The sequence below is a fragment of the Staurois parvus genome, unplaced genomic scaffold (genome assembly GCF_062004578.1).
Source record: "Staurois parvus isolate SC_StPar_1 unplaced genomic scaffold, SC_StPar_1.0 ptg001432l, whole genome shotgun sequence".
Classification (NCBI taxonomy): Eukaryota; Metazoa; Chordata; class Amphibia; order Anura; family Ranidae; genus Staurois; species Staurois parvus.
The window spans coordinates 10,824,332-10,851,403 of record NW_028319228.1 but is presented as its reverse complement, the minus strand read 5'-3'; the positions used below and the strand labels follow the sequence as shown (position 1 = coordinate 10,851,403).

Genomic DNA, 27,072 nt, shown 5'->3' with positions numbered 1-27,072 from the left:
GTCTGAAAAAATCCCGACCATTTGGGATCCACCCAGAAGCCCGGACTGACACCTGGCTCAGCCTCGCCAAAAGCCTGAGCAAGCCACTCCCTCCCCCTTTACAGCTCAGCGCTCCAGTGAGCACTGCAGGGGTAGAGCAGAGAGCCGGTGACTGACAGTTCCAGCTCTCTGCTCAGAGAGGAGGGGGAACTGAGTGATCAGCAGTGTTTGATCGCTCAGTTCTCACTGCAGAGGCGGTGGGGAACAGATGCAGAATCGGATCGATGCTGCATTCACCTAGGTGTCTATCATTTTTTTTTTCAAGTCCCTAAGCTGGCTATAGATGAATCGAAGCTTAGCTGGTTCAGCAATCACCAGCCAAAATTTGTTCCATCTATGGGCAGGCTGGTTGTACTGAAGTCGATCCATCAAACAACTTCAGTACAACCAGCTTGCCAGATTTTGTTGCATGCAATTACTGCCTGTGGCTATAGCTTCCAGCATTAATCATTGTGCTCTGCTGGCAGGTAAGGCCCTCCCCTCCTCACCAGGAGAGATTCCCCCATCAACACTGACTGTGCAATTTTATATCCGTCCACATGTGGTTACAAGAAAGAAAACTGCATTACAAGCAGAATAGTTTGCAGTGATTTCTGTAAACTCTGTAAAAGGATTTGTTTTTTTTAAGCATTTCCATATTCAAATTTCTTAGCTTGGGTCCACAAAAAATATTCAAAGTTATGGTTCGATTTTTTTGTGCCTTTTAAGCTAGCACAGTCTCCCAAGCAGGCAGCCTTCAGAAATGAGCCTTGATTACTCCAATTATAGTGATTAATCAAAGTTACCACTAAAAAAAAAAAAAAAAATGTAAAGTTATGGTTCGATTTTTTTCTAGGCTAGAAGTCTCCCAGGCACGCATCCTTTAGAAATGGAAGCCTTGATTACCCCAATTAGATAGGAAGTGATTAATTAAAGTTTCCACAAAAAAAAAATTCAGTTATGATTCGATTTTTTTTGTGTCTTTCAAACTAGCACAGTCTTCCAAGCAGGCAGCCTTCAGAAATGAAAGCCTTGATTACTACAATTATATAGTAAGCTGGTTAATCAAAGTTACCAACAAAACCCTTCCCAAGAAGCAGCACGAAGTAGGGTAGAGAAGTCAGGCGCACGCGCAGTTGCCGTCTACCGCGGCGGAGAGCGGGTTTGTAGTGCGCTTGCGCGGCAGCCGAGTCCTGCACCAAGAGGAGAGGAGAGGAGGGGCAGCCAGTGCAGGAGGGATCAGTATTTGGCAGGAAGGCGAGGCCTACTCCTGGCACTAGGAGTCACACAGCCAGCCGTGAACGAGCTCCAAATCTGGCAGTGTGTGTGAGGGAAAGAAGGAGGGGGTGAGAGAGGAGGGGGAGTGGAGACGAGAAGTGGAGTGTACAAGCTGAAGGCTTGTGAAAGTTCAGTGGTGGTGGGGGGGGAAGAGGAGTGGAAGGCGGGAGCGGTGACGGAGCCTGACAGAAACAGGGAGGGGGGATAGGGGGGGAACTGGGCGCTGGGGAGCGCAGCCATTACCTGAGGGAGAATTCGGCCGCCCCGGAGAAAGTGGAGGGAAAGCCCCGTGTTCACAGACAGGCCAGGTAAGAGAAGCAGGGCCCTCCCTGTAAACTTGGCCCTTTGTTCTCATTCCACCTCCTCCTGCACCAACTCTCTCCCTCAGTCCCGCCACTCTCTTCCTCACAGCTCTCCCCCGGGCGCCCCCTTGCGTTCCCTTTTTTTTTTCCCATGGCTTGACGTCATCCAGCCCTGTGAAGGTATGACGTAAGAAGGGATCTTCTATTGTTCCACATGGGCAGCGGAATCCTGGCGGCGTCATGTGAGCGTAGTGGCCGAGCGGCCGGTGTGTTGTCCATAGAGCAGAGGCGGGGAGAGGGGCAGCGGTGTGACTACTGTGTCTGAGTGTCAGGCATTGGCTTCCTTTGTCTGCTGCTTTCCGCCCCCCCTCCCCCCTCTCGTCTCTTTTTTTTTTTTTTCTGTGAGACACAATCTCTGCCTGGCTGCTGCTGCAGGTTTGTAAATAGTGGACCAGCATACAACATGGCTGACACTCGGCCAGCCTGCTAGGCTTCTCCTCCGGACTCTGCACCCCCTCCCCCTGCTCGTCCCCGGTGTGCAGACCCTGCAAGGTAAGCAGAGGCCGGCATGTGATGGGAGCCAGGCCTCAACACACACAGGGCGCTCACTATTCTTTCTGTTTATGTTTTGGTATTCGGGGAGGCGAAGGATGCTTCTGCTGCTGCACCAAATTCTGCTGGCACGATCCAGCCGTGTTTATGTTCCTCCACAGACATGCCTCCCTCCTCTATTCTGGATCATGTTCTCCTTCCATCATTATCTGTCTGCAAACATCCCCCCTGCCCTAGGTTTGCCATTTACAGCCCTCCCAGGTATGTGTGTTCCTTCTCATCACACTGTTCCTAGGATCTACGTACAGGATCACCGCTTTTGTGGAGGATGATCACAGCAGGTTTTAAAACTGTAACATCCTGATTTTTTTTTTTCTTTTACCTTGCCCACTGTCTATTTCCAGGTAAAGACTTCATCACAATCCTGATTGGTAAATCATGCGCCTGCTTATTGTACAGATGATGAGTCGTCTTGGCAAAACAAAAATGAATGGTCGCAGCAGCGTTTTTGTTTTACCCTCGTAGAGCAACGTAGTACCACACCAGTGCTTAAATAGTTGCCAAACTTTGAAGCGTAGTTTTATGTTGCTGATCGTTTTAAAGCGGAGGTTGGTTATATAGTTGTATTTTGGAGGGATTAGATCTGAATTGCATCTATACTTTTCATTTTTTTTAAAGGGTGGTAAAGGAATGAACGGGCCCATTGGAGTTGATTTTGTGCCGAGTGTCAATTTATATATTCCAGTGCTCTGTCAAATTGTTGTGCTTGCCAAAGCATGTAGAATATTCTGTTTTAGTATTTATCAGTTTGCTGTGAGAAAAGTATTATGCCGCATACACACGAACAGAAAATCGGATGACAATCACTTCTAGAGGGATTGTACGATAATCTGATCGTACGTACACAGCTGTCAACATCCATTCGCGACAATATCTGAAGGATCAAGCATGACAATTTTCCTCCTACAATTGCAGCACGAACAATTTTTGTTTAATCAGTGCAGTTTTTGTCCAAAGAAAATCGCGAAACCAAGACCATGCATGCTTAGAAACGAAATAATACAACGCATTACATCACTTTCGAAGTTTTCTGTCGTACAAAAATTTTCATAACTTTACTAACTTCTTTGTTTTTGATATGTGACTAGCATGCAACAAAAAAACAAACGATAAGTCCAATTATCTGATTGTGTGTACTTGGTATTGGGTATGATTTACCAGAACTAGAGAGTGCAAAATCTGGTGCAGCTGTGCCAATCGGCTTTAACTGCAGCTTGTTCAATTAAAGAACTACACTGCAGCTTGTTCAATTAAAGAACTACACTGCATCTGAGCACCACAAGAACTGTTTTAACTATTTTTTTTTTTAAATGCAGAAGTACAGCCAAAGCTCCTGTGGATCACAGGAGTGCAGTTAGAGAATAAGTTCACCTTTTCTAACATGTTACATTCATAATCGGGGTGTAACATGTTACTGTTGCAACTGACAGCAAACCAGGGATCTTCTTGTGTCTGCTGCCACAATTCAAAAAAAGATGTCTCCGCCCGCGTCACTCCTTCAGTGTTCTGTGAATGGGGAAACTACAACTACTGACAGGATTTGTGGATGTCTGGTTGTAGTTCTATGTGAACTACCATGGTTCTGTTGAGCACTGTGGTAGTTCATTGAGGCTTCTGGTCAGTGTGTAAGTGAGTGCTCATTCGAGCAGACAGCTTACATGCTGTTTGCAAGAGCCCTGTGTAGCACTCATCTGATCGTGGATGCAATGCCTTACAGGCTCCCAATAAAAATAAATGCACATTTTTTTTTTTTCTGCAATAAGATGTGCACTTATTTTGTGAACTTATCCTTTTAACCACTTTAGCTCCAGTCTATTTCTGGCATTTTTTTGTTTACATTTTAAAAACTGCATTTTTTGCTAATGGCTTGGCTTCCCCAGATATATATATATTTTTAAATTTATTTCAGGTACTTATATAGCGCCGTCCATTTACGCAGCGCTTTACACATATATATAGTACATTCACATCAGTCTCGAACCCTCTAGGGGTGCACAATCTAAGGTCCCTAACTCGCATACATACACATACTAGCGCCAATTTAGACTGGAGCCAATTAACCTACCAGCATGTCTTTGGATTGTGGGAGGAAACCAGAGTACCCGGAGGAAACCCACGCAGGCACAGGGAGAACATGCAAACTCCAGGCAGGTGGTGCATGGCTGGGATTCAAACTGACGACCCTAGTACTGCCAGGCAGAAATGCTAATCATTTAGTCACTGTGCTGCCTATATACAGGTGAAACTCGAAAAATTAGAATATCGTGCAAAAGTTCATTTATTTCAGTAATGCAACTTAAAAGGTGAAACTAATATATCAGACTTATTACATGCAAAGCAAGATAGTTCAAGCCGTGATTTGTCATAATTGTGGTGATTATGGCTTACAGCTCATGAAAACCCCAAATCCTTAATCTCAGAAAATTAGAATATTACATGCAATCAATAAAACAAGGATTGTACATAGAACAATATCGGACCTCTGAAAAGTATAAGCATGCATATGTACTCAGTACTTGGTTTGGACCCCTTTTACAGCAATTACTGCCTCAATGCGGCGTGGCATGGAAGCTATCAGCCTGTGGCACTGCTGAGGTGTTATGGAAGACCAGGATGCTTCAATAGCGGCCTTCAGCTCTTCTGCATTGTTCGGTCTCATGTCTCTCATCTTTCTCTTGGCAATGCCCCATAGATTCTCTATGGGGTTCAGGTCAGGCGAGTTTACTGGCCAATCAAGCACAGTAATCCCACGGTCATTGGACCAGGTTTTGGTGCTTTTGGCAGTGTGGGCAGGTGCCAAGTCCTGCTGGAAAATGAAGTCCGCATCCCCATAAAGCTAGTCTGAGGAAGAAAGCATGAAGTGCTCCAAAATCTCCTGGTAGACGTTTGCGTTGACCCTGGACGTAATGAAGCACAGTGGACCAACACCAGCAGATGACATGGCTCCCCAAATCAACACAGACTGTGGAAACTTCACACTGGACTTCAAGCATCTTGCAGTGTGTGCCTCTCCATTCTTCCTCCATATTCTGGGTCCTTGGTTTCCAAATGACATGCAAAAGTTGCTCTCATCGGAAAAGAGGACTTTGGACCACTGAGCAACAGACCAGGTCTGTTGTTCTTTAGCTCAGGTAAGACGCGTCTGACATTGTTTGTTGTTCAAGAGCGGCTTGACAAGAGGAATACCCATGTCCAGGATCCGTCTGTGTGTGGTGGCTCTTGATGCACTGACTCCAGCCTCAGTCCACTCCTTGTGAAAGTCCCCAACACTTTTGAATGGCCTTTTCCTGACAATCCTCTCCAGGCTGCGGTCATCCCTGCTGCTTGTGCACCTTTTTCTTCCACACTTTTCCCTTCCACATAACTTTCTATTAATGTGCTTTGATACAGTACTTTGGGAACATCCAACTTCTTTTGCAATTACCTTTTGAGGCTTTCCCTCCTTATGGAGGGTGTCAATGATGGTTTTCTGCACAACTGTCAGGTCAGCAGTCTTTCCCATGATTGTGATTCCTACTGAACCAGACTGAGAGACCATTTAAAGGCTCAGGAACCCTTTGCAGGTGTTATGGCTTAATTATCTGATTAGAGTGGGACACTTTGAGCGGAGAATACATATATATATATATATTCATTCAGGTATGTTGGATTCCTATTTCCTGACGCACGGGACATGTAGTTCCGGGCAGGTAGTTTTTTTTTTTTTTTCCCCTACCTTTTTAGCACTGCTGCGGGCAAGCAGTGTGCTCACCTGTCAGATGGAAGCATTCGGTGGCAGTGCTGCCTCCGATTTGCTTCCACGCAGTGCCAGCCTCTCCGGCTAGAGGGGAAGGAGAGGAGCAGACTAGTCCGCTCCCTTCCCCTTGTGCCGACCCGGAAGTGATTGTAATGCAATCCCCGGGAAGGAGACATGCAGGATCTTTTAGACCTTGGATATCTCAAAGAGAACCTGTCGCCAAAAATCATAACATGGGGGACTTTTTCCCCTATGTGATTGAAAAAAAGCGAAAAGAAAAAAAAATTTTATTGTAAAAAATGAATGTTACACCCAAGCACATACCATCCCCCCAAAAAATATTGTGTCCCCCACATATACGCATGTACAAATGTAAAGGCGCACGCTGCGATACACATGTCACATATCGCCGTGCACGCCAGAATGAGAGCAATAATTCTAGTACCAGAACTCCTCCGTAATACTAAACTGGTGACCTATAAGGAGCTTTAAAAGTGTTAACCTATAGAAAATAAAGGGTACCAAAGTTCGTCGCCATTTCACGGGCGCACAAATTTAAGGTTTGACAAGTTGGATATCTACTCGTTGCAACGTCATCTTTTACATTTTACAAAAAATAGGGTAATTTTTTTTTTTTTTGTGCCCTAAAATTAACTTGTTTGTATTTTCTTACTAAAGTTTTGCAGTAAAATGCAAAATAAAAAATTGTAACTACCACTTTTATTCTCTAGGGTCTCTGCTTTCAGAAAACCTAATGTTTGGAGGTTTCATGTAATCTTCAGGCCTAAAATGATTTTTTAAACGTGTGCAAAAAAGGCTCTGGCAGCAAAAGGATAAAGTATAAGCCCTGACCCACCCGTTCGTGACGAGCAGCCAATCATTGTTCATCACACTGCAAGGTCTCCCCACCCCCCCTGCTATTTCCTGTGTGTGGTGCTGGAGACAGCCAGGGAGGGGAGGAGGAGATACACAGCGCAATGTTAAAAATATTACACGTTTAAGTCGCCGTAAAGCCTCTTTTGTTTTTAAAAGCCCCCCGACGTTCCTAAAATCACCTCCGATTTTTAAATACGTTTTGATTAAAAAAAGAATTCATTTTTTTTTTTATCTGGACAAGTAGATTGTCATGAGAGATAAGTAGATTGGGGCCCGATTTAGTCCCTAGACAAGTAGTGTTGTTTTTTTTGTTATTACCACTCCCTTGATATATATAAAAAAAAAAAATCCTATACTTCCATTTTAATATTCAAAGCAACCCCCCCCTAATATCCATGTGTCCATGCTTGATTTTGCTCAGAAATAGTTTTGAAAAACACCCATTAACATCTCGGTCCATGGCCATCTTGCGTAAAGGAAGATGATTCATGTAGCATTTACTTCCTGAAATACATGTGCCCTTAGGTCAGGCAGGAGGGTATGCTTAGCTGAGAAAACCCCTCTTCATCCTGAAGACTCCTGGGATGTATAGCATAATTTGCTCAGGCATGGAAACCAGGAAGTACCTAAAGAAATGTAAACAGGAACGTATACTATATTTACTTGTTTTTAACTACTTACTAACGGTAGCTGGTTAAGGATTCAAAACCGTCAATTTTGATTGAGTGAAGTTCCGCTTTAGCTTTTGAGGGGAAAAAAAAAAAAAAAGAGCCTGGTAGCTGATTGGTTTGTCTGCACAGCTGCACCAGATTTTGCAGTCGCCAGCTTTAGTAAATCAATTAGTATTGTTCAGTGTGGTTGGGACCCAGTGTGTGAAAAGTGAACTCTTTTAGGCTTTCATTTTTCATCTGTATCTTTTTTTATTTTTTTATTTTTTTTTTGTCTCAGGGACACCAACTTTTAATGAAGGCCATACATGGGTCAAATTCTGAAAGAATTTTTCTCTAGAAATTTGGAACTTTCGTGCAGTTTGTAATCCGATGGAGCCACCATTGATTTAGAAAATCGACCAGCCAAGCCTTCAGTTTCGCCTCATGTTGCTACAGAAAATAATTTTTGTGGCTGGGGATCTTCTATTCTTTCTAGGTTACAGCTCATGCTCCTTTCTCTTTCAATTCTATTTCTCGCACGATTCTCCCATCATTGATAAGAAATTTGATTTTTACATTTTCCAACATGGCTGATCACTCAAATTCGATAGCCGCACAAAAATTGGCTGATGCTGCAGCCCACCAATGGTGTAAAATTTAGAATGGGATTTCTTAATTTACGCTTTTTCCAAAGAAAATTTGTTTGGAATCCGACCCATGTATGGCCTGCAAAACACTGCTCCACTTTAGACCACTCTTCAGAGAATCACAGATGAAATAATTACCACACTTGCTAATGAACACACCTGGAAATCTGACCTTTTGACTGATAAAGAGGGTTTGGATTTGAGGAACCTTGATGGAAGGCCATAAGACATTGCATGTTTTCTCAGTAAAGGCCTGTTCACACTTGGCCACACAGTAAACTGGAGTGGTTTAGGCCCTTTCATGCAGACGTTCCATTTGTCTGTTTTTCATCCATGTGTTGATGGATGAAAAATGGGCAGCAATGCATTCCTATGTAAAAGTCTGTCTCTTCCATTTAAATCAGATTTTTTTTTGTTCCCTTCCATTCAGGTCCGGTGTTTTTTTTTTTTTGTTTTGTTTCCCCCCCCCCCCCAAAAAAAATGGGCAAAGTTTGCATTTTTGTTCCATTTTAAAAGAAGAAAAAATTCCCAAAAATTGTGTACAAGCCAGTGGGTGGATCAAGCTTGCTTTTTTGTTGCACAAAGACACGTTTCATTGTGTAAAAATACAATTAAGTTAGCCATAAGCGGTAGGATTTCACATGAAAATTCTTAGGAAAAGAATGTTCTAAGAAAAATAATTTTAAACAGCAGTGAAGAGGAAATTCGAAGAAGCAAGATGGAAATATTTACTCAAGCTAATTTCTAACAGTAGATGTGCTTTTTGTTCAGTAAAGTCCATTCATTCCATAATCAAATTTTTAATGCAATCAAAGCCTTTTGAATGACATTCAAGTGTTCTGAGAATGTTTGTTTGTACAATTTTTTTCTAAGACTTAGAATTTTCGTTGGAAACTCTATCCAATGCAAGCTTTATATTGTATTGTGTGGCAATCTTTAGAGGGCAACACTATTATTTCACCTTTAAGTGTATGAAGTGAGCAGAAAAGCATGCACTACTACCTTAGACTAGAGCAGGGGTCTCCAAACTTTCTAGACTAACACCCCGGTCGCACTGGGTGTGACTTGACATACAATTTGCATGCCATGCGACTTGCAAATCGTATGCCTAGATGCACCTTATTCGTAATTACAGCGGTCAAATCAGTGCGGTCCCGACTTGGATGGAGCTGCACCGATTTCTAAAGTGGTGCATGCACTACTCGGTGCAATTTGCATAGACATCTGTGTCTGCTGTCTTGCAAATCGCACCTCAAATTGGAAAGTCACCCGATTTTGAAATTGTGCTACTTCACTGCAAGTCGCACAATTTCAAAATCGACTTTGATGTGACCGGGGTGTAAGGGCCAGTTTATGGTCCCTCTGACTTTAGGGGGTCAGACTGTGGCCAGTAGTAGTAGAAAATGCCCCAGTGACAGTGGGAGTAACAATGCCTTGGGAGAGAAAATTACATGGCACCAGTAGGAAGAGGTATAGTGCCCTGTCAATGGGAGAAATTATCCCCCATTGCTGGTGTCAGTGGAAGGAATTATGTGCCAATGTCTGCATCAGTGGAAAGAACAGTGCCTCATTGTTTGTGTCAGTAGGAGAAACGGTGCCTTAAGGCCTGATAAAGGCAAGCAAAGGGCTGCATGTGGCCCCTGGGCTGCAGTTTGGAGACCACTGGGCTAGAGTATAAATTAGTTTTACTTTATAAAATAAACTTTGTATTTGGTCTCTTCCACACTTACGAATAGGAAATATCACAAATGCATTTATTGTTATTATACAGGACTTGTATAGCACCGACAGTTTGCTCAGCGCTTTACATATTGGAGGGAGACAGTACAGTAACAATACAGTTCAATACAAGAGGGATTAGAGGGCCCTGCTCCTTGGAGCTTACAATCTAGGAGGCATATGAAGATCAAGAAGTGTTTACACCCCGTTTGGTTACCAGTAAAATAGTTGCATTTGTACCATGCTGGTTTGTCTGAGCATGAAGAATATTTTAGTAGTGTTAGGGTTGGTTGGGGCCTTTTATAGTGAAGTTATTTAATGTTTAATTATTCACTTTCCTTTGCTGCTCAGCAGCTCCCTGCTACCTCTCTGCATGAACAGAACATTTCCTAAGAGCCTTGTGGCCACCACATGTTTCTGCAGCATTCTATTCTCCAATTGCCATCACAGGTGGCAGGGAAAGCAAGTTGTTAAGGACCTGCTCATGCTATGTTTCGGTAGTTCTCTTATCGCCTTTCCTCCAGTTACTTGAGGTTCTTTTACAATACAAGCAACAAATCTCATAACATACACACAATAAGCAGAGGTTATATTTAGTTAAAGCTGCATCCCAGTAGTTCCAGGGATCTAGAAACAGGTTTTTACCTGCTTTCCAGGCCCCCTGTTTTAGGCCTCATGCACACTGGAAGTTTTGCAGCTGCTTCTAGAGGCGCAGCGCGTTAGGTTCTTTTTTTTTTTTTTTTTTTTTTTTTTTTTTCCTGCCTCTAAACTACCCTGCATGTTACACGGGTGTGGAAAAAAAAAACCTACTTGTCCAAGGGACTAAACCACTGGGGTCCCAGTCTACCTGTCCCTCATGACAATCTACTTGTCCCGATTTAAGAAAAAAAATAAATACATTTCCAGGATGTAAAATATGAAGGGTTGATGTTTTTTATTGGGCAGTGGTGCTTTTAGAAATGTCTGGGGCTTTGTAAAACGAAAGGGGCTTTATGGCGACTTAAACTTTTTTATTTTTTCTTAGAAAATTTTTTAGAACCCCCAAACTTGTGTTTTTTTTTTTTTTCTTTTTTTTTTTTTCCCATTAAAATTTAAAAAAAAAATACATAACCAATTTTGTAAAATAATTCATGATCTTACGCCGAGTAAAAAGATGGCAAACATGTAACGCTTTTAACTTGCGCATGCCTGTGGAACGGCAACAAACTTTGTAAATTTACTATCCATAGGCGACGCTTTAAAAGTCTTTACAGGTTACCACTTTAGATTTACAGAGGAGGTCTTGTGCTAGAATTACTGCTCATGAGCTGACCTTTGCGGTGATACCTCACATGTGGGACTATCGCGGTTTGCATGTGTGCGTGACTGACACCTGTGTTCACCTTTGCACGCATGCATGGCGGGATGGGACATCCCTCCTCTACTCGTAAAGCATTTGATTACACCAAGATCTATGTGATTCAATTCTTTTCTTTTTAAAAAATGATGTTTATATCCAGGGGAACTAGATGTGATGTATGTTTGTTGCTTCCGGTTTCCTATATCATAGCATTATATATTTTATGAGAACAGATATCTGTGGCATCTTCATTCCCTGTATGGTGGTCTCGTCCAGCCCCCCCCCCCCCCCATGAAGTCTGAAATGTCCACCAAGGGCCCCAGAGTAATGAACAATCTAATCTTTACAGATACTGAACATTCGGGTACATGGCAGAAAAACAACTCCCTGCATCCATGGGGCGGCCAGTGCAGCCTGCACTGCGTCTCTGGAGGGTGGACATCACTGTGCTGGAGGCCCAGGGAGGTGAAGAGGGGGGGGGACGCACTAGACTGGCGGTGACTTGCTGGGAGAGGGGGAGCTCTGAGGCAGGCCCTCGCCATACAGCAGGCTTAGGACCTGGGAAGAGAGGTGGGCCACACTGCTCAGCATTGACTTGTCTGGAGGGGACATGCCGCACGCCCGAGTGTGATGAGACAGCTGGCGGAAGGAGTTGGGGGACCGTCTGCTTTAAACCCTGCTGCTTGCCTGCAGCAGGGCTAAATGTAAAAAAAACCTCTTGCCCAGCGCCCAAAACTTCATGTCCTGGGCGTCGGCAATAGGCTAACATCAGGGATGTGTGATTCCTATGTGTCCATGTGCACACAAGCTTTTAGTGGCATTCAGTGGCAGGAGCTTTTAGAGGCAGAACAAAACTCTGCCAGTACATCCAGGAGCAGCTGAATTTTGGCAGGAAAAAAAGCTTGAAGCATCTAAATTTTTATTAATGCTAGGTGCTTTTAGCGCTTAAGTGTGAATTCATTTCAGTGGCCAGAATAAATTAATATTTTGGCTAATGAACTTGACGCTTGTAAAAGCATTAGCCCCACTGCATGGGAAAATAAGCGTTTTGACCGGAGTTCTGCTTTAAACATGTTAGCAGTGGCAACTTTCATATGTGACCAATCTTTGAAGAAAAAAAAGGTGCATGCAGGGGATTGTCGAAAAGAAAGTGTGAGACAGTCCTTCTGGGAAAAATTAAAATGCAAGCCTACACTCAGATACTGTCCTGCATGGTAAAATTGGACTACAAGCCTGCACTCAGACACTAAAGTGAATAGAATAGGAAAGCATTAGTTTTACTAAACCCGCATCAGTAAATTCAGTCTGTATATGCAGTAAATCATGCTTGTTATACTCACTGTGGAACCTCCACATTGTGTAAGAGGATGGTTGATCCTCTTCTCTGATCCTCCCCTTCTTCCAGTGTCTCCCAAATATCTTCTGATAGAACAGAGGCTAGGGACAAACTGCACATTCTCAGTTTGGTGTGTATAGCTAGAGACTACGTGGGTTTTTTTTTCTCTTGGGAGAGTGCAAGTGATCAGAACAGGGCCAATCAGCACTGTCCATACAGAGGTCTGGGGTTATACAGTGAAGGAAATAAGTATTTTATCCCCTGCTGATTTTGTTTGCCCACTCACAAAGAAATGATCAGTCTAAAAATCGAATGGTAGGTGTATTGTAACACTCAGACAAAATGAACAAAAAATTCAAAAGAAATGCATGTCTAACAAATTATGCACCGATTTGCATGTTCATGAGGGAAATAAGTATTTGATCCCTTTCACAAAACACGACTTAGTACTTGGTGGCAAATCCCTTGTTGGCAATCAGAGGTCAGACATTTCCTGTACTTGGACACCAAGTTTGCACACATCTCAGGAGGGATTTTGGCCCACTCCTCCTTGGCAGATCCTCTCCATGTCATTAAGGTTTGGTGGCTGACGTTTGGCAACTCGAACTTTCAGCTCCACAGATTTTCAATCGGATTAAGGTCTGGAGACTGGCTAGGCCACTCCAGAGCCTTAATGTGCTTCTTCTTGAGCCACTCCTTTGTGGCCTTGGCCTTGTCTTTAGGTCATTGTCATGCTGGAACACCTATCCATGACCCATTTTCAATGCCCTGGCTGAGGGAAGAAGGTTCTCACCCAAGATTTGATGGTACATTGCCCCGTCCATCGTCCCTTTAATGTGGTGCAGTTGTCCTGTCCCCTTAGCAGAAAAACTCCCCCAAAGCAGAATGTTTCCACCACCATGTTTGACAGTTGGGATTATGTTATTGGGGTCATAGGCAGCATTCCTTCTCCAAACACGGCGAGTTGAGTTCATGCCAAAGAGCTCGGTTTTGGTCTCATCTGACCACAACACTTTCAACCAGTCCTCCTCTACATCATTCAGATGTTCAGTGGCAAACTTCAGACGGGCCTGGACATGAGCTTTCTTAAGCAGAGGGACCCTGCGGGCACTGCAGGATTTTAATCCTTGTTGGCGTAGTGTTACCAATTGTTTTCTTGGTGACTGTGGTCCCAGCTGTCTGGAAATCATTAACAAGATTCTCACATGTAGTTCTGGGATGATTCCTCACTGTTCTCATGATTGACACTCCACGAGGTGAGATCTTGCATGGTGCACCAGACCTATGGAGACAGTTGTTACACCAACTGTTGTCACCTTCTCACCAAGCTGTTTGGCAATAGTTTTGTAACCCAGTCCAGCCTTGTGTAGGTCTACAATCTTGTCCCTGACATTCTTGGACAGCTCTTTGGTCTTTGCCATGGTGGAGAGTTTGGAATCTGATAGTTTGATTGCTCCTATGGACAGGTGTCTTTTATACAGGTAACAAAATGAGATTAGCATCACTCCCTTTAAGCGACTGCTTCTAATCTCCGCTTGTTACCTGTATAAAAGACACCTGGTAGCCAGAAATCCTGCTGAATGATAGGGGATCAAATACTTATTTCCCTCATGAACATGCAGATCAGTGCATAATTTGTTAGACATGCATTTCTTTTGAATTTTATGTTGCTATTCTGTCTCAGTGTTACAATACACCTCAGGGTGGATAAAAATCAATGATTTTTAAAAAAAAAAATCAAAAAAAGCAGATTTTTTTTTTTTTTATTTAAATCGGATTTTTTTAAATAAAATGCTTTTTGAGGAAAATATATTACCATCCAAAGGTTATTCCATCATGAAATAAAGATTCGTTTTTTAATTATGTAGAATAAGGCTGTATATGTTTAATTTTTTTGGTAAATAAATTCCATTAATCCATTCACAATGTCGTGCTCTTCCAGAAGTTTTTGTAAGATTATTGGGCAGTTTCTCTCCCTACAAGATATTATCACAGATGCTTGGTTTACTTTTGCAGTTCTCAAAACTGAATTGGACTCAGCGGAGATCACATGCCTCTTCTTCACAGCAAAAATGTTATAACATGAACAGAGTTAAGGAAAAGACCTTAATCCTAACTTCTACAAACCTATGAATACAGAATCAACCCCTTCAGTGCTAAGTTTCAAGAAGTTTACTGAATAGAATAGAAACAATATTTTTCTGATTTGTTTGGAGTGGAATAGATCTGCACAAGAAGGTGAAAGTGTGAGGAGGAAGGGGCTGACAGTCTAAGTTTCTTAAAATATATATATTTTGTTTAGCTAAATTAGTTAACAAACATGGATGTTTGTTTAAGCAGATAACATATGCTGTAATGTTATTGTTTCAGTTGAATAAATCTATTTAAATTGTTATTATTAAGGTAATGATTATTTTTCTCCTTCCTAAGTACAACAGAAAAGTTGTCCAAATATGAATGATTAACCTATTAAACTGGGGATAAAAAAACTAATATGAAAAGTTGTTCTAAAAATCTTCATCTACTTGCATATTAAAGTTATACCAGCAAGAATTAGTCTTTATGTAGAAAACTAGGATTTAAATCAAGCCTTACTGACTAGTGATTTAAATCGTGATTTAAATCAGTTTGATTTAAATCAAATCCACCCTGATACACCTACCATTCGATTTTTAGACTGATCATTTCTTTGTGAGCGGGCAAACATTCAAAATCAGCAGGAGCTCAAATACTTATTTCCTTCACTGTACATCCTGCTATAGGAGAATGAAAACTCCTACAAGCTGTAACCAGTGCTCTGATGGACACTGATAGAAGTCACAAGACTATATTTACTAAAATAATTGCATTTCCATGTTGTGTGTACTGTGGGAGACCAGATATAGTGAATATAGGGCCTGGGTTTAGTAACACTTTAAAGAGGAATTGCAGTCATGGTACTGTTTTACATACTTAAATTGGTCCAGCTTGGACCAGTGTAACCCTGTATATACCATACCTGGTCAGTGCTCCTAGAAGCTGAAAATCACTGAAGTAGACACTGCTACTCCAGTGATCTGCACTTTCTTTTGAATCCTGTGTTGAGCGGCTGTTCTAATGCATTCTGAACACAGGAGGTCTTCCCCTCTACATGAGCACCATTCAGAGAACGCTGTGCATTTTCTGAATGAATGCAAAGCATTATCTGATTGAACAAGGTGGAGAATTTGGATGAGGTGGAGGGTGTGACATCACTGCTCAGTCAGACGTTTCCACTTCTGTGTGTTTTCCTGCTTCCAGGGGCATCGGCCAGGTATGGTGTATATACAGTTAGGTCCATATATATTTGGACACAGGCACAATTTTCATATTTTAGCTCTGTATGCCATCAGAATAAATTTAAAACTAAACAATTCAAATGAATTTGAAGTGCAGACTTTCAGCTTTAATTCAAGGGGTTGATTATAAATATCAAGTACAAATGTTTGGAACTGCAACCCTTTTATACACAGTCCCTCCATTTTCAGGGGCTCAAATGTAATTGGACAAATTATTATTATTATACAGGATTTATATAGCGCCAACAGTTTGCTCAGCGCTTTACAATATAACGGGAGACAATACAGTTCAATACAAGAGGGATTTGAAGACCCTGCTCCTTGGAGCTTACAATCTAGTAGACAAATATAATAAAATGTTCATTTTTAATATTTTGTTGAGAATCCTTTACTGGCAATGACTGCCTGAAGTCTGGAAACCATGGAGATTACCAAAGACTGGGTTTCCTCCTTTCTGATGCTTTGCCAGGCTCTTAACTGCAACTGTCTTCAGTTGTTCTTTGTGGATCTTTTTGCTTTTTAGTTTTGCCTTCAGCAAGTGAAATACAAGCTCAATTGGGTTGAGATCAGGTGATTAACTCGACCATTGCAGAATATAACTTTTTTCTTCAAAAACTCCTGGATTGTTTTTGCAGTGTGTTTTGGATCATAGTCCATCTGTACTGTGGAGCACCGTTCAATCAACTTTGCTGCATTTGGCTGAATCTGGGCTGACAGTAAATCATCTTAACACTGCAGAATGCATCCGCCTGCTTCTGTCACATCATCAATAAACACCATTGACCCAGCGCCACTGGAAGCCATGCATGCCCATGCCCACCATGTTTCACAGATGACGTGTGCTTTGGATCATGAGCTGTTCCAATTCTTCTCTACACTTTTTTTTCAGATTAATCTTAGTTTCATCCATCCAGAGAATGCGTTTCCAGAACTGGTCTGGTTTTTTAGATGTTTTTTGGCAAAGTCTAATCTGGCTTTTCTATTCTTCAGGCTTATGAATGGTTTGCACCTTGTGGTGAACCCTCTGTATTTGCTCTCGTGATGTTTTCTCTTGATTGTAGACTGACAATGATACGCCCACCTCCTGGAGAGTGTCCTTCACTTGTCTGGATGTTGTGAATGGGTTTTTCTTTACCATAGAGAGGATCCTGCGATCATCCACCACTGTTGTCTTCCGTGGACGTCCATTCCTTTTTATGTTGCTGAGCTCACCAGTGTGTTCTTCTTTCCTCAGAATGTACCAAACTGTTGATTTGGCCACTCCTAATGTTGCTGCTATCTCTCTGATGGATTTGTTTCATTTTTGAAGCCTTAAAATGGCCTGTTTCCCTTGCATGGCCAGCTCCTTTTGAACGCATGATGTAGGTTCACAGAAATATACTCCAAATGCAAATACCACACTTAGAATCAACTCCAGACCTTTTATCTGCTTAATTGATGAAGAAATAACAAAGGTGTAGCCCACACCTGGCCATGAAATGGCTTTTCATTAAATTGTCCAATTTCTTTTTGGTCCCTTGAAAAAGGGGGGGATGACTACTCTTAAGAGCTGTAATTCCTAAACCCTTCTTCCAATTTGGATGTACAAACCCTCAAATTAAACCTGAGTTTAATATCAATTATATAACTATAGCTTGAATATGTTTTGGTAAATACCTGGAATAAAAACTGATTGTGCCTGTGTTCAAATATATATTGACCTAACTATACATAATTACTAATTTGGACCAATGTAACTGCAAAAATATACCATACCTAGAATTTTGTCTTTTATGTTTTGTCACGTTTGTTTGTCCTGACTCTGCTGTGGAAAATATTCCTTTTCCTATCCCTGTGATACCTGTAGATGAAATGGTGCATGATTTTGATTAAAATTGCACTTTGTGTAAAACTCACAATGCAACAATCTGCAGTGTCATCATGTTACACTGCTTCTTCCTCAATTCCTGGGCTCTGGGAGGAGACATAGTTACTGTTGGTGTTTATAGCTGTTCAGATTACAAATCCCATCATGCCCTGGGATTTAGAGTCAAAGTGGGTGGGACTGTGGCCCTGTGTGATAATCTAAAGCATGTGAATTCACATACCCACATCGCTGCACCCTGCTCTGCTTTATTTGTGAGTTCATTGTCTCCTCAGACTTTAGTATTGTTTATGCATTTGATGAGGAGCACTTAAATTAATACTAATGGCTTTGTATTTTTTTCCCCTAAAATAGATTTATTTTTTTTTTTTCCTCTTACCTTGAGTGGTGGCTTATTTCCTCTTCTGGAGTCCCCTGCCGCCACTGTCCTTGCCTTCTCTTCTCCATGTGCCCTCTCAGCAAGTTGTATGCTAAGGGGGCATCCATGTGGCCGCGATTCTGAGTCGGGCTGTGTCATAGATGCAATAGGCAACCACTGCGCAACTTGGCCATGTCCCCCATTCCCTCCTCAGTGTTTGACAGCAGAAGAAAATGGCCCTGGTTTCTGCCTGTGTGTCCTATGAGCAGAGGATATCTGTGCTGCAGACGGGCACATTGTTGGATCGAGAAGGGACTCTGGTAACTGTTTTTAGGGATTTGGGGGTCTGGGGCGTAACAGCTGATATGCTTTTTACCTTAAGGAAAAGAATTTGTTAATTTTGAAGAAAAAAAAAACAAACTTTCCACTTTAGAGGATGTCTTCCCCTGCTTCCCTACTCTATAAACCTTTTAAACCTGACCTGAAAGGGCAATAATCATACTTGTATCCTTGTGACTTTTGTCACAGCCTCTGTTGGATTACCGCACTGCAATTTTTGAAGCACATCTTGCGCATGCATAAGACAATACTGCAAGATCTCAGTTCAAGTTAAGGATTTATTTTGATGATAGTGTTGACTTTGCCTTCCCAGGGGGCATCAGTATGCCTATGTCTATGTCACTGTGTTCAGGAAAACCAGGAAGTAGAAGCAAAAAAAGGGGGAAGTATAGCAAAAGTTTTATTTAAAAAAAGTGTTAGGCAACTGCACATCGGTATGCAGAGATGCATATTAATGGGAAATATAGGGAAAAAGGGGAAAGGTTAGCTTGAACTGTGAGCCTGAGGCTTATTTGCATAGCCTGTACTTTGCAGGCACAGACTGCTTTAAAGCAGAACTACAAAGAAAAAAAGCAGGCTTTTAGTCTGCATATGCTCTGTTTAGTGTTTTATTGCTAGAGAATTTTTATTTTTTTATTTTTTTTGGGAGGGTGCATGTGATCAGTGCCAATCGGCGCTGTCTGGACAGAGGGTCGGGTCATACAGCCTCATAGGACAGTTAGAATGAAAACTCATCCTATAAGGTTGACCATTCCTCGGCCAGACACTGCTAGAAGTTATGAGACTGCCATATGTTACGACAAGCTAATGCTCCTATCTCCTCTTCTGTGCTGGAATAAAAGAGGAGAAAGGCGCCTCTAGGTGTAAACTGTAAAAACTTGATTTATTGCACATGAAAGACAGCAACTTACAGGAAGGTAGATAAAAAAGGCACTTTAATATCCATCAATGGAATTTTCGCCACGGTGAACGACATTGTGTGCAATCCAGGAGGATGATTGCTCAGTGTCAGGCATGAGCAGTCGGCAAGATGGAGGAGGTCTGGATGTCCTTACGCACACGGGTGTCGCTACGAGACCCAGTGATGTCATTGCGCACACTGCGCTCCATGGTGCATTCCAAGCCTTGGTGCCAGACCTCCTCCATCTTGCCAGCCGTTCATGTCTGACACTGACAGATCATCATTCTGGATTGCACACAATACTGTTCACCGTGGCGAAAATCACATTGATGGATATTGAAGTGCCTTTTTTATCTACCCTCCTGTCATTTGCTGTCTTTCATGTGCAATAAATCAAGTTTTTACAGTTTACACCTAGAGTCGCCTTTCTCCTCTTTTCTTACATGTATCCTTCTGGACCCAAGCTTCAATCCAGTGAAAGGCTGCCATAAGTGAGCAGGACTACAACTGTCAGTGATTGTTTGACAGAACATTATTTTTCTCATCTCTATAACCCTATTGGGTTCCATCTGTATGGTATTTATATACAAGCGTTTTCCTTCATATTGATATTTTTTGGTACTCCCATTTGTGTTTATTCCACCTTCAGATTATACATAGGTTGTGCTTTTTTTTTTCTTTTGTTTTCTTTTGTTTTCTTTTACTCTGGCACTGCTGTTATAAACAGCAAATACCATTTGTGGCAGCTTCTTCATTTTCCAAGCTAATGCACCCATGAAGTATTGGGGGGAGGGGGTCAGAGGTAATGAATTGGATTGTTCCTTAGATCTGTTAACCTCATCAGTGCTTTCCAGGAAAATTTCATAGATAATCTTCCCAGTATGCAGCTGTGAGGCCCTGCCTACATCACCAGAGCCTCAATCTACCAGGAAGCCAGGTTCGATAAAATGTAAGCAACAGAATAAATACATGATTTCACAAATTACTTGGCCATGTTTTGGGATAAACCTGCAGAGGTGCATGCAAAAGTGTATATACAGTGGGGATCGAAAGTTTGGGCACCCCAGCTAAAAATTTGTATTAATGTGCATAAAGAAGCCAAGAAAAGATGGAAAAATCTCCAAAAGGCATCAAATTACAGATTAGACATTCTTATAATATGTCAACAAAAGTTAGATTTTATTTCCATCATTTACACTTTCAAAATAACAGAAAACAAAAAAATGGCGTCTGCAAAAGTTTGGGCACCCTGCAGAGTTAATATCTTGTACTGCCCCCTTTGGCAAGTATCACAGCTTGTAAACGCTTTTTGTAGCCAGCCAAGAGTCTTTCAATTCTTGTTTGAGATATCTTTGCCCATTCTTCCTTACAAAAGTTTTCCAGTTCTTTGAGATTTCTGGGCTGTCTGTCACGCACTGCTCTTTTAAGGTCTATCCATAGATTTTCAGTTATGTTGAGGTCAGGAAATTGTGAAGGCCATGGCAAAACCTTCAGTTTACGCCTCTTGATGTAATCCCCCGTGGATTTCGAGGTGTGTTTAGGATCATTATCCATTTGTAGAAGCCATCCTCTCTTTAACTTCAGCTTTTTCACAGATGGCATCAAGTTACCATCCAAAATTTGCTGAAATTGTATTGAATCCATTTTCCTTCTACTCGTGAGATGTTCCCTGTGCCACTGGCTGCAACACAACCCCAAAGCATGATTGATCCAACCCCATGCTTAACAGTTGGACAGAGGTTCTTTTCATTCAATTCTGTGCCCCTTCTTCTCCAAACGTACCTTTGCTCATTCCAGCCAAAAAGTTCAATTTTAACCTCATCGGTCCACAGAACTTGTTTCCAAAATGCATCATTGTCTATATGTTCATTTGCAAAGGTCAAACGATGATTTTTGTGGTGAGGACGTAGAAGAGGTTTTCTTCTGATGACTGACTCTTCCATGAAGACCATATTTGTACAAGTATCTCTTTATAGTGGAATAGTGTACCACAACTCCAGTATCTGCCAGATCTTTCTGGAGGGATCATGCAGTCAAACGTGGGTTTTGAATTGTTTTTCTCACAATCCTGTGAGCTGTTCTGTCTGATATTTTTCTTGGTCTTCCAGATGTTGCTTTAACTTCCACTGTTCCTGATGACTGCCATTTCTTAATTACATTCCGAACAGAGGATATTGACATCTGAAAACGCTTTGCTATCTTCTTATAGCCTTCTCCAGCTTTGTGAGCATCAACTATTTTCAGTTTCAGTTTTCTAGACAACTGCTTAGAAGAACCCATGGTGCTGATTGTTGGGGCAAGGTCAGATGAGTCTGGGCATTTAAAACCTTTGAGATTGACATCACCTGGTCTTCCCAGACGATGATTGAGAACAATCCATGACACTGGCAGGTCTCAGCTTGGCAAAGGGGGCAGTGCATGCTATAAATTCTGCAGGGTGCCCAAACTTTTGCAGACGCCATTTTTTTGTTTTCTGTTATTTTGAAAGTGTAAATGATGGAAATAAAATCTAACTTTTGTTGACATATAAGAATGTCTAATCTGTAACTTGCTGCCTTTTGGAGATTTTTCCATCTTTCCTTGGCTTCTTTATGCACATTAATACAAATATTTAGCTGGGGTGCCCAAACTTTCGATCCCCACTGTATATAATTAGTAAATGTCTTCTTTATGCTTTGTGTTGCTACGTGAACATTTTATAGTGCTCAGCTACTAAGTGGGTGTGTTTTGTGCTCACACAAACAGTATTCCAATGCAGATATGCTGCTGGCATCTACAGGTCCAAATACAGGCCCAGTATCTATGCATGCGCCAGATTTTGGAAGATGGTAGTGCAAAACGGGCGGGGGAAGGAGATTCCTTCAGCAGTTCTGGTTGTAAATCTCTGAAATGGAAAAGGGACAACGCATGTCCTACGATGGTGCATATGAAGTTTACAACCATTTAACCCAAACCTCTAACCCCCCCCCCCCCCCCCCCCCCGACGTCTTCCCCAATTGTGTAGTTTCAATGCGTGCATAGTATGGGCTTACAATAGAACATACTTATCCATCCCATGCATAATTTTTGTAAATGGTATATTTTTTGGTATTTCGAGCATCAATAGTCAGGTTTAGGTGCGCAAAATTTATATATTTTTTTAAATCACCACATTTTAATTATTTTTCTATGAAAGCTGCCCAGGAGAGAAGTTCAGCATTTGGGAGGGAAAAAGTGCATTTATTTTCCTGCAGGAGCCTGCAGACCATTGTTAGGGGGGAGGGGGGGATTGTGGGAAGGGGGAGGGCAGCGGAGGCATGTTACATCCTACACATGGGTGTAACATGCTCTAAAAGGTGAATGTAGCCTTTTATGGACATGTTCTCACCAGGTACAAGTCCTGAGCCAGCTGCGACTGTAAATAATTTAGGTTTTTGTATATTCAGTGAATGGTGTGAGCAAGCTGTTCTTAGCATTATTTAGTGTATGAAAGTACTGTAGCTGCTATTTTTAGTATCTGTTGTACATGTGACCTTGGTCACTTGTGTGGTGGTGGTTTCTTTCAAGACCTTGTTTGCTATTTGCATGGTGGCTGACTTGCAGAGATATAGGAGACCAGAAGTATGGCCTGACATCACTAGTGGGCCACTTTGTTTTAATCGCCATCTACGGTTACCTGTAAAACTCCTTTTTAAAATAAGTCCGTAAATCTAGCTAGTAGTTACTGAATAACATAGTAATTCTGGGAGCAAAGCAGGAAAAAACGTCAAATGTATTTACGATCTATAAGATGCCATTTAAAGACTCTAAACCAGGGGTCCTGAAACTGCGGGCTGGATTCGGCCCACCAAAGACATTTGCGGCCTGCCGGGGAGGAAAAAAAAAAACGGTGCCGGCAAATAGCTAGGCTGCTCGCTGGGTCTTCTGCCATGAGGACCCAGTGAGCAGCAGCCTGGAAGCACCGGATTTCACCTGCTGCAGCCAGAGGAGCAACAGGAGAGGAGAGCACACCAGGGACAGTACGTTGCGGTGTCCAGTGCGCTACAGTGTACAGTGCAGGGTTGTACAATTCATATTGCCTGGGACATGTAGTTCCGGCCGCCAGGCAGATAGTTTTGGTTTTTATTTTTTTGCCATTATCCCTGCGAACAAGCAGCAGGGCCCACCTGTCAGGTGGAAGCATTCGGGCAGCAGTGCTGCTGTCCGATTGCTTCCACACAGCCCGCAATGCCAACCGGTGCCCCCCGCCCACTATATGTCCCGGGCACTGCTTGCCCATCTGCGGGCCCGAGACTGGTTCAGTGGATGCTGGCGGGATGCGTTTAGAGAGGGAGGAGAGCGGACACGTCTGCTCCCCTCCCCTTGTCCTGACCCAGAAGAGATGTGACGTCACTTTTGGGTCCCCGTTGATCAGGGGAGCACAGGGGGAGACATGCTGGATGTCTCAAAGATGTGATTTTTTTTTTTTTTTAAAAAAGTTGTTTTAATTTTTAAAAATGTAAGTTGCATCATAGCCTATAACCGCCCCCCCACATATGTATGCACAAATGTAAAAGCATGCGCTGGGGCACCTACACATGAAAACCATTATTGCAATACATGTTACATATCGCTGTGCACATCAGAGCAAGAGCAATAATTCTAGTACCAGACCTCCTCCCTAACGCTAAACTGATGACCTATAAGGAGCTTTAAAAGCGTCGCCTATAGAAAATATAGGGTATTAAAGTTTGTTGCTGTTATCATGAGCGCACGCAAATGTAAGGTTTGACATATCTATTTACGCGATGCAACCTTGTCTTTTATATTTTTTACCAAAAAAAATTGGATAATTATTGCTTTTTGTGTCCTAAAATTAACTTAAGTGTACCTTTTGTGATAATGTGTGACAAAAAATTGGAACTACTGCTATTTTATTCTCCAGGGTCTCTGCTTTCAGAAAATATGTTTGGGGGTTTTGTGTAATCTTCAGGCCTTAAATGATCTGTTAAGTATATGCAAAAATGGCACTGGCAGCAAAATGGATAAAGGATAAGTCTGACACGCCCCTTTCCTGATGAGCAGCCAATCTGTGCTCATTACACTGCAAGGTCTCTCCCCGCCAGTCCCTGGATTCAGTGCTGGAGACAGGCAGGGAGGGGAGGAGGTAAATGGTGCAATGTTAAAAAATATTAAACGTTTAAGTCGCCATAAAACCCCTTTTTGTTTTTAAAAGCCCCAGACATTCCATAAACCACCTCAGATTTAAATACGGCTTTGGTTAAAATGTATTAATTTTTTATCAGAACAAGTAATTGTCATGAGGGACAAGTAGATTGGGACACCGATTTAAAAATTTCCACACCCCTGACAGTGCATTTTGGTGTCCAGTGCATTTTAAATATTGTATAGATTTTTTTCTTTTTTCTTTTTTTTTTTTTTTTTTTTTTTTTTTTTTTTTTTTGCACTACAAATAGGATATGTTTTGGTCTGCATAGGAATTCATATTTTTTTTTTTTTTTTCTTCAAACTATAGTCCGGCCCCCTCAACTGTGTGAGGTCCATGAACTGGTCCCATTTTAAAAAGTTTGAGGACACCTGCTCTAAACTGAAAGTGGTGCACAAAAAGTTCAGGCAAAGGTCCAAGAATTAGTCTCAGTATTGCCTGTGATCTCCCTACAAATCATTTTTCTCCTTTTACGTGCGCATTGTTCTATACCAGGGGTGGGCATCTGTGGCCCTCCAGCTGTTGGTGAACTACAAGTCCCATGAGGCATTGCAAAACTGACAGTTACAAGCATGAAGTCCAAAGGCAGAGGCATGATGGGACTTGTAGTTCACCAACAGCTGGAGGGCCACAGTTGCCCACCCCTGTTCTATACTCTTTGTGGAGATGACCTTCTTAGTAGAAGAGCAGGACTTGCTTCCTCATTTTGGAGCCTAGGGATCCACACAGTAGTGACCTCACCAAATCTCCTGAGACTAGCAGTCAGAGGAACCAGTGCTTTAGTTCTCTCTCAACCAACATTGAATGTTTTTAATCCTTTTTGCTTTTTTCACATTTCAGTTACTTCCTGGTTTCCAGGCCTAGGCAAATGATTTCATACATCCCAGGAGTCTGCAGGAGGGGAGGAAGGGTTTTCTCAGCTAAGAGCACTCTCCTACCTGCATGTCTGAGCTAAGGGCATATTGGTTCTAGAAAGTAATGCTACATGAATCATCTGCCCTTACTGAAGATGGCCACTGCCAGAATTGCTAGGGGGTGTTTTTAACAAGAGATCTGGATGGATGGGTGAGTGTGTTGATTTTTAAAAATTAAATGGCTTTTTTGGTTTGTGGTGTTTTGGATGCAGTGTTTTGTGCTTCAAATCTCATGCTTCATTTTTATACAGCTAAGAGGCTAGGTTCAGGAATGCCAAGGCACACTTACATACCAGAAAGTGCACTATTGTATAGGGTGGGAATCTCCAACTTTTTTTAGTATGACGGCCCCATTGTATATTTTGCAAGAAATCACAGGCCAAAAAATGCTCATTAGGAGTCCCCTTGCATCAGAAGCAGAGACCCTAAGCTGCCTCTGCTGAACTTAATCTTCAATCAGTGCACATTGAGGGTATGCCCCGGACCCTTGCTGTGGGCCAGATAACATCTTGTAGCAGGTTTTATGTGGTCCACAGGCTGTCGTTGGGAGACCCCTGCTCTAAATGGATGGAGCTCATTTCTCTTTCTTGGTATCAGTCATATTAGATCACTTTATGAAACCCCAGTAAATATAATTTCCCAAGAACAATGTTATAATGGAGTAAATCACGGATCTCAGGCGGGGCTACAGGGAGGACAAGGGAGGCCAGACAATGCATCGCTGTCCGTTGCTTATCCTTGGATATTGACCAGCACACCAGCAAATTATTGTAAGGACTCCAAGGTTCCCCCAAATCTGGACACTAGGTAGCAGACACAAGCACATGTTTTTCGTCGATTTTAAATATTTGCCTTGGGTTGTTCACCCAATCTTCATGGAAGTAAAGACCTTTTACATATTGGTGTAAAAATGGTATCTTTACTAGATTAACCACCTCCCGCCCACCATATAAGGCAATAACATGCGCAAGGCGGTTCTCTTGTTCTGGGAGGACGTCATATGCTGTCCTCTCACTCTAACTGCGTGCAGCGTGGCTATTGGTGCACTGTGTCCCTTGTACACAGCGGATCACCAATCAACGGAAAGAGCCGAAGACCTTGGCTCGGTCATGTGATCAGCTGTGTCCAATCACAGCTGATTGCATGTAAATAAGGAAATGCCGGTTATCGGCATTTCTCTCCTCACGAGCTGTCACGCTGACAGCTCGAGAGAAGAGTCGGTAATAGGCATTTCTTAGTGGGAACATCTACACTGATCATCAGGGCACTGATGATTAGTGTGCCCTGATGATCAGTATAGTCCCAGCAGTGCCACCTGTCAGTGTCCATCTGTGTTCATCACTGCCAGTGCCATATCAATACCACATCAGTGCCCATCAGTGATGCCTGTCAATGCCCATCAGTGCCACCTATCAGTGCAGCCTATCAGTGAAGGAGAAAACTCACTTATTTACAAAATTTTATAACAAAAACGAAAACGTTTTTTAAAAAGTTTCAGTTTTTGGTTTGTTTAGCAAAAAATAAACCAAGAGGTGATTAAATACTACCAAAAGAAAGCTCTATCTGTCTTTAAAAAACAAAAAAAAGATAAAAATTTCATGAGTACAGTGTTGCATGACCACGCAATTGTCATTCAAAGTGTGACCGTGCTGAAAATTGGCCTGGGCAGGAAGGGGGTAGA

At 42.2% G+C, this 27,072-nt stretch overlaps 1 protein-coding gene across 2 annotated transcripts in view; it reads left to right on the top strand.

Annotated features, from left to right (window-relative positions):
- The first annotated feature begins 1,470 nt into the window (after positions 1 to 1,470).
- SPIN1 (spindlin 1) overlaps positions 1,471 to 27,072 on the top strand; it is a 93,970-nt gene continuing 68,368 nt past the window's right edge. The window contains exon 1 of one of the 2 annotated variants that reach the window (XM_089662160.1): positions 1,471 to 1,604. The gene's annotated coding sequence lies outside the window, so the exon portion shown is untranslated. Of the gene's footprint in view, positions 1,605 to 1,987; positions 2,151 to 27,072 lie in introns of those variants that run through there. The other variant, XM_089662161.1, reaches the window with a different exon arrangement.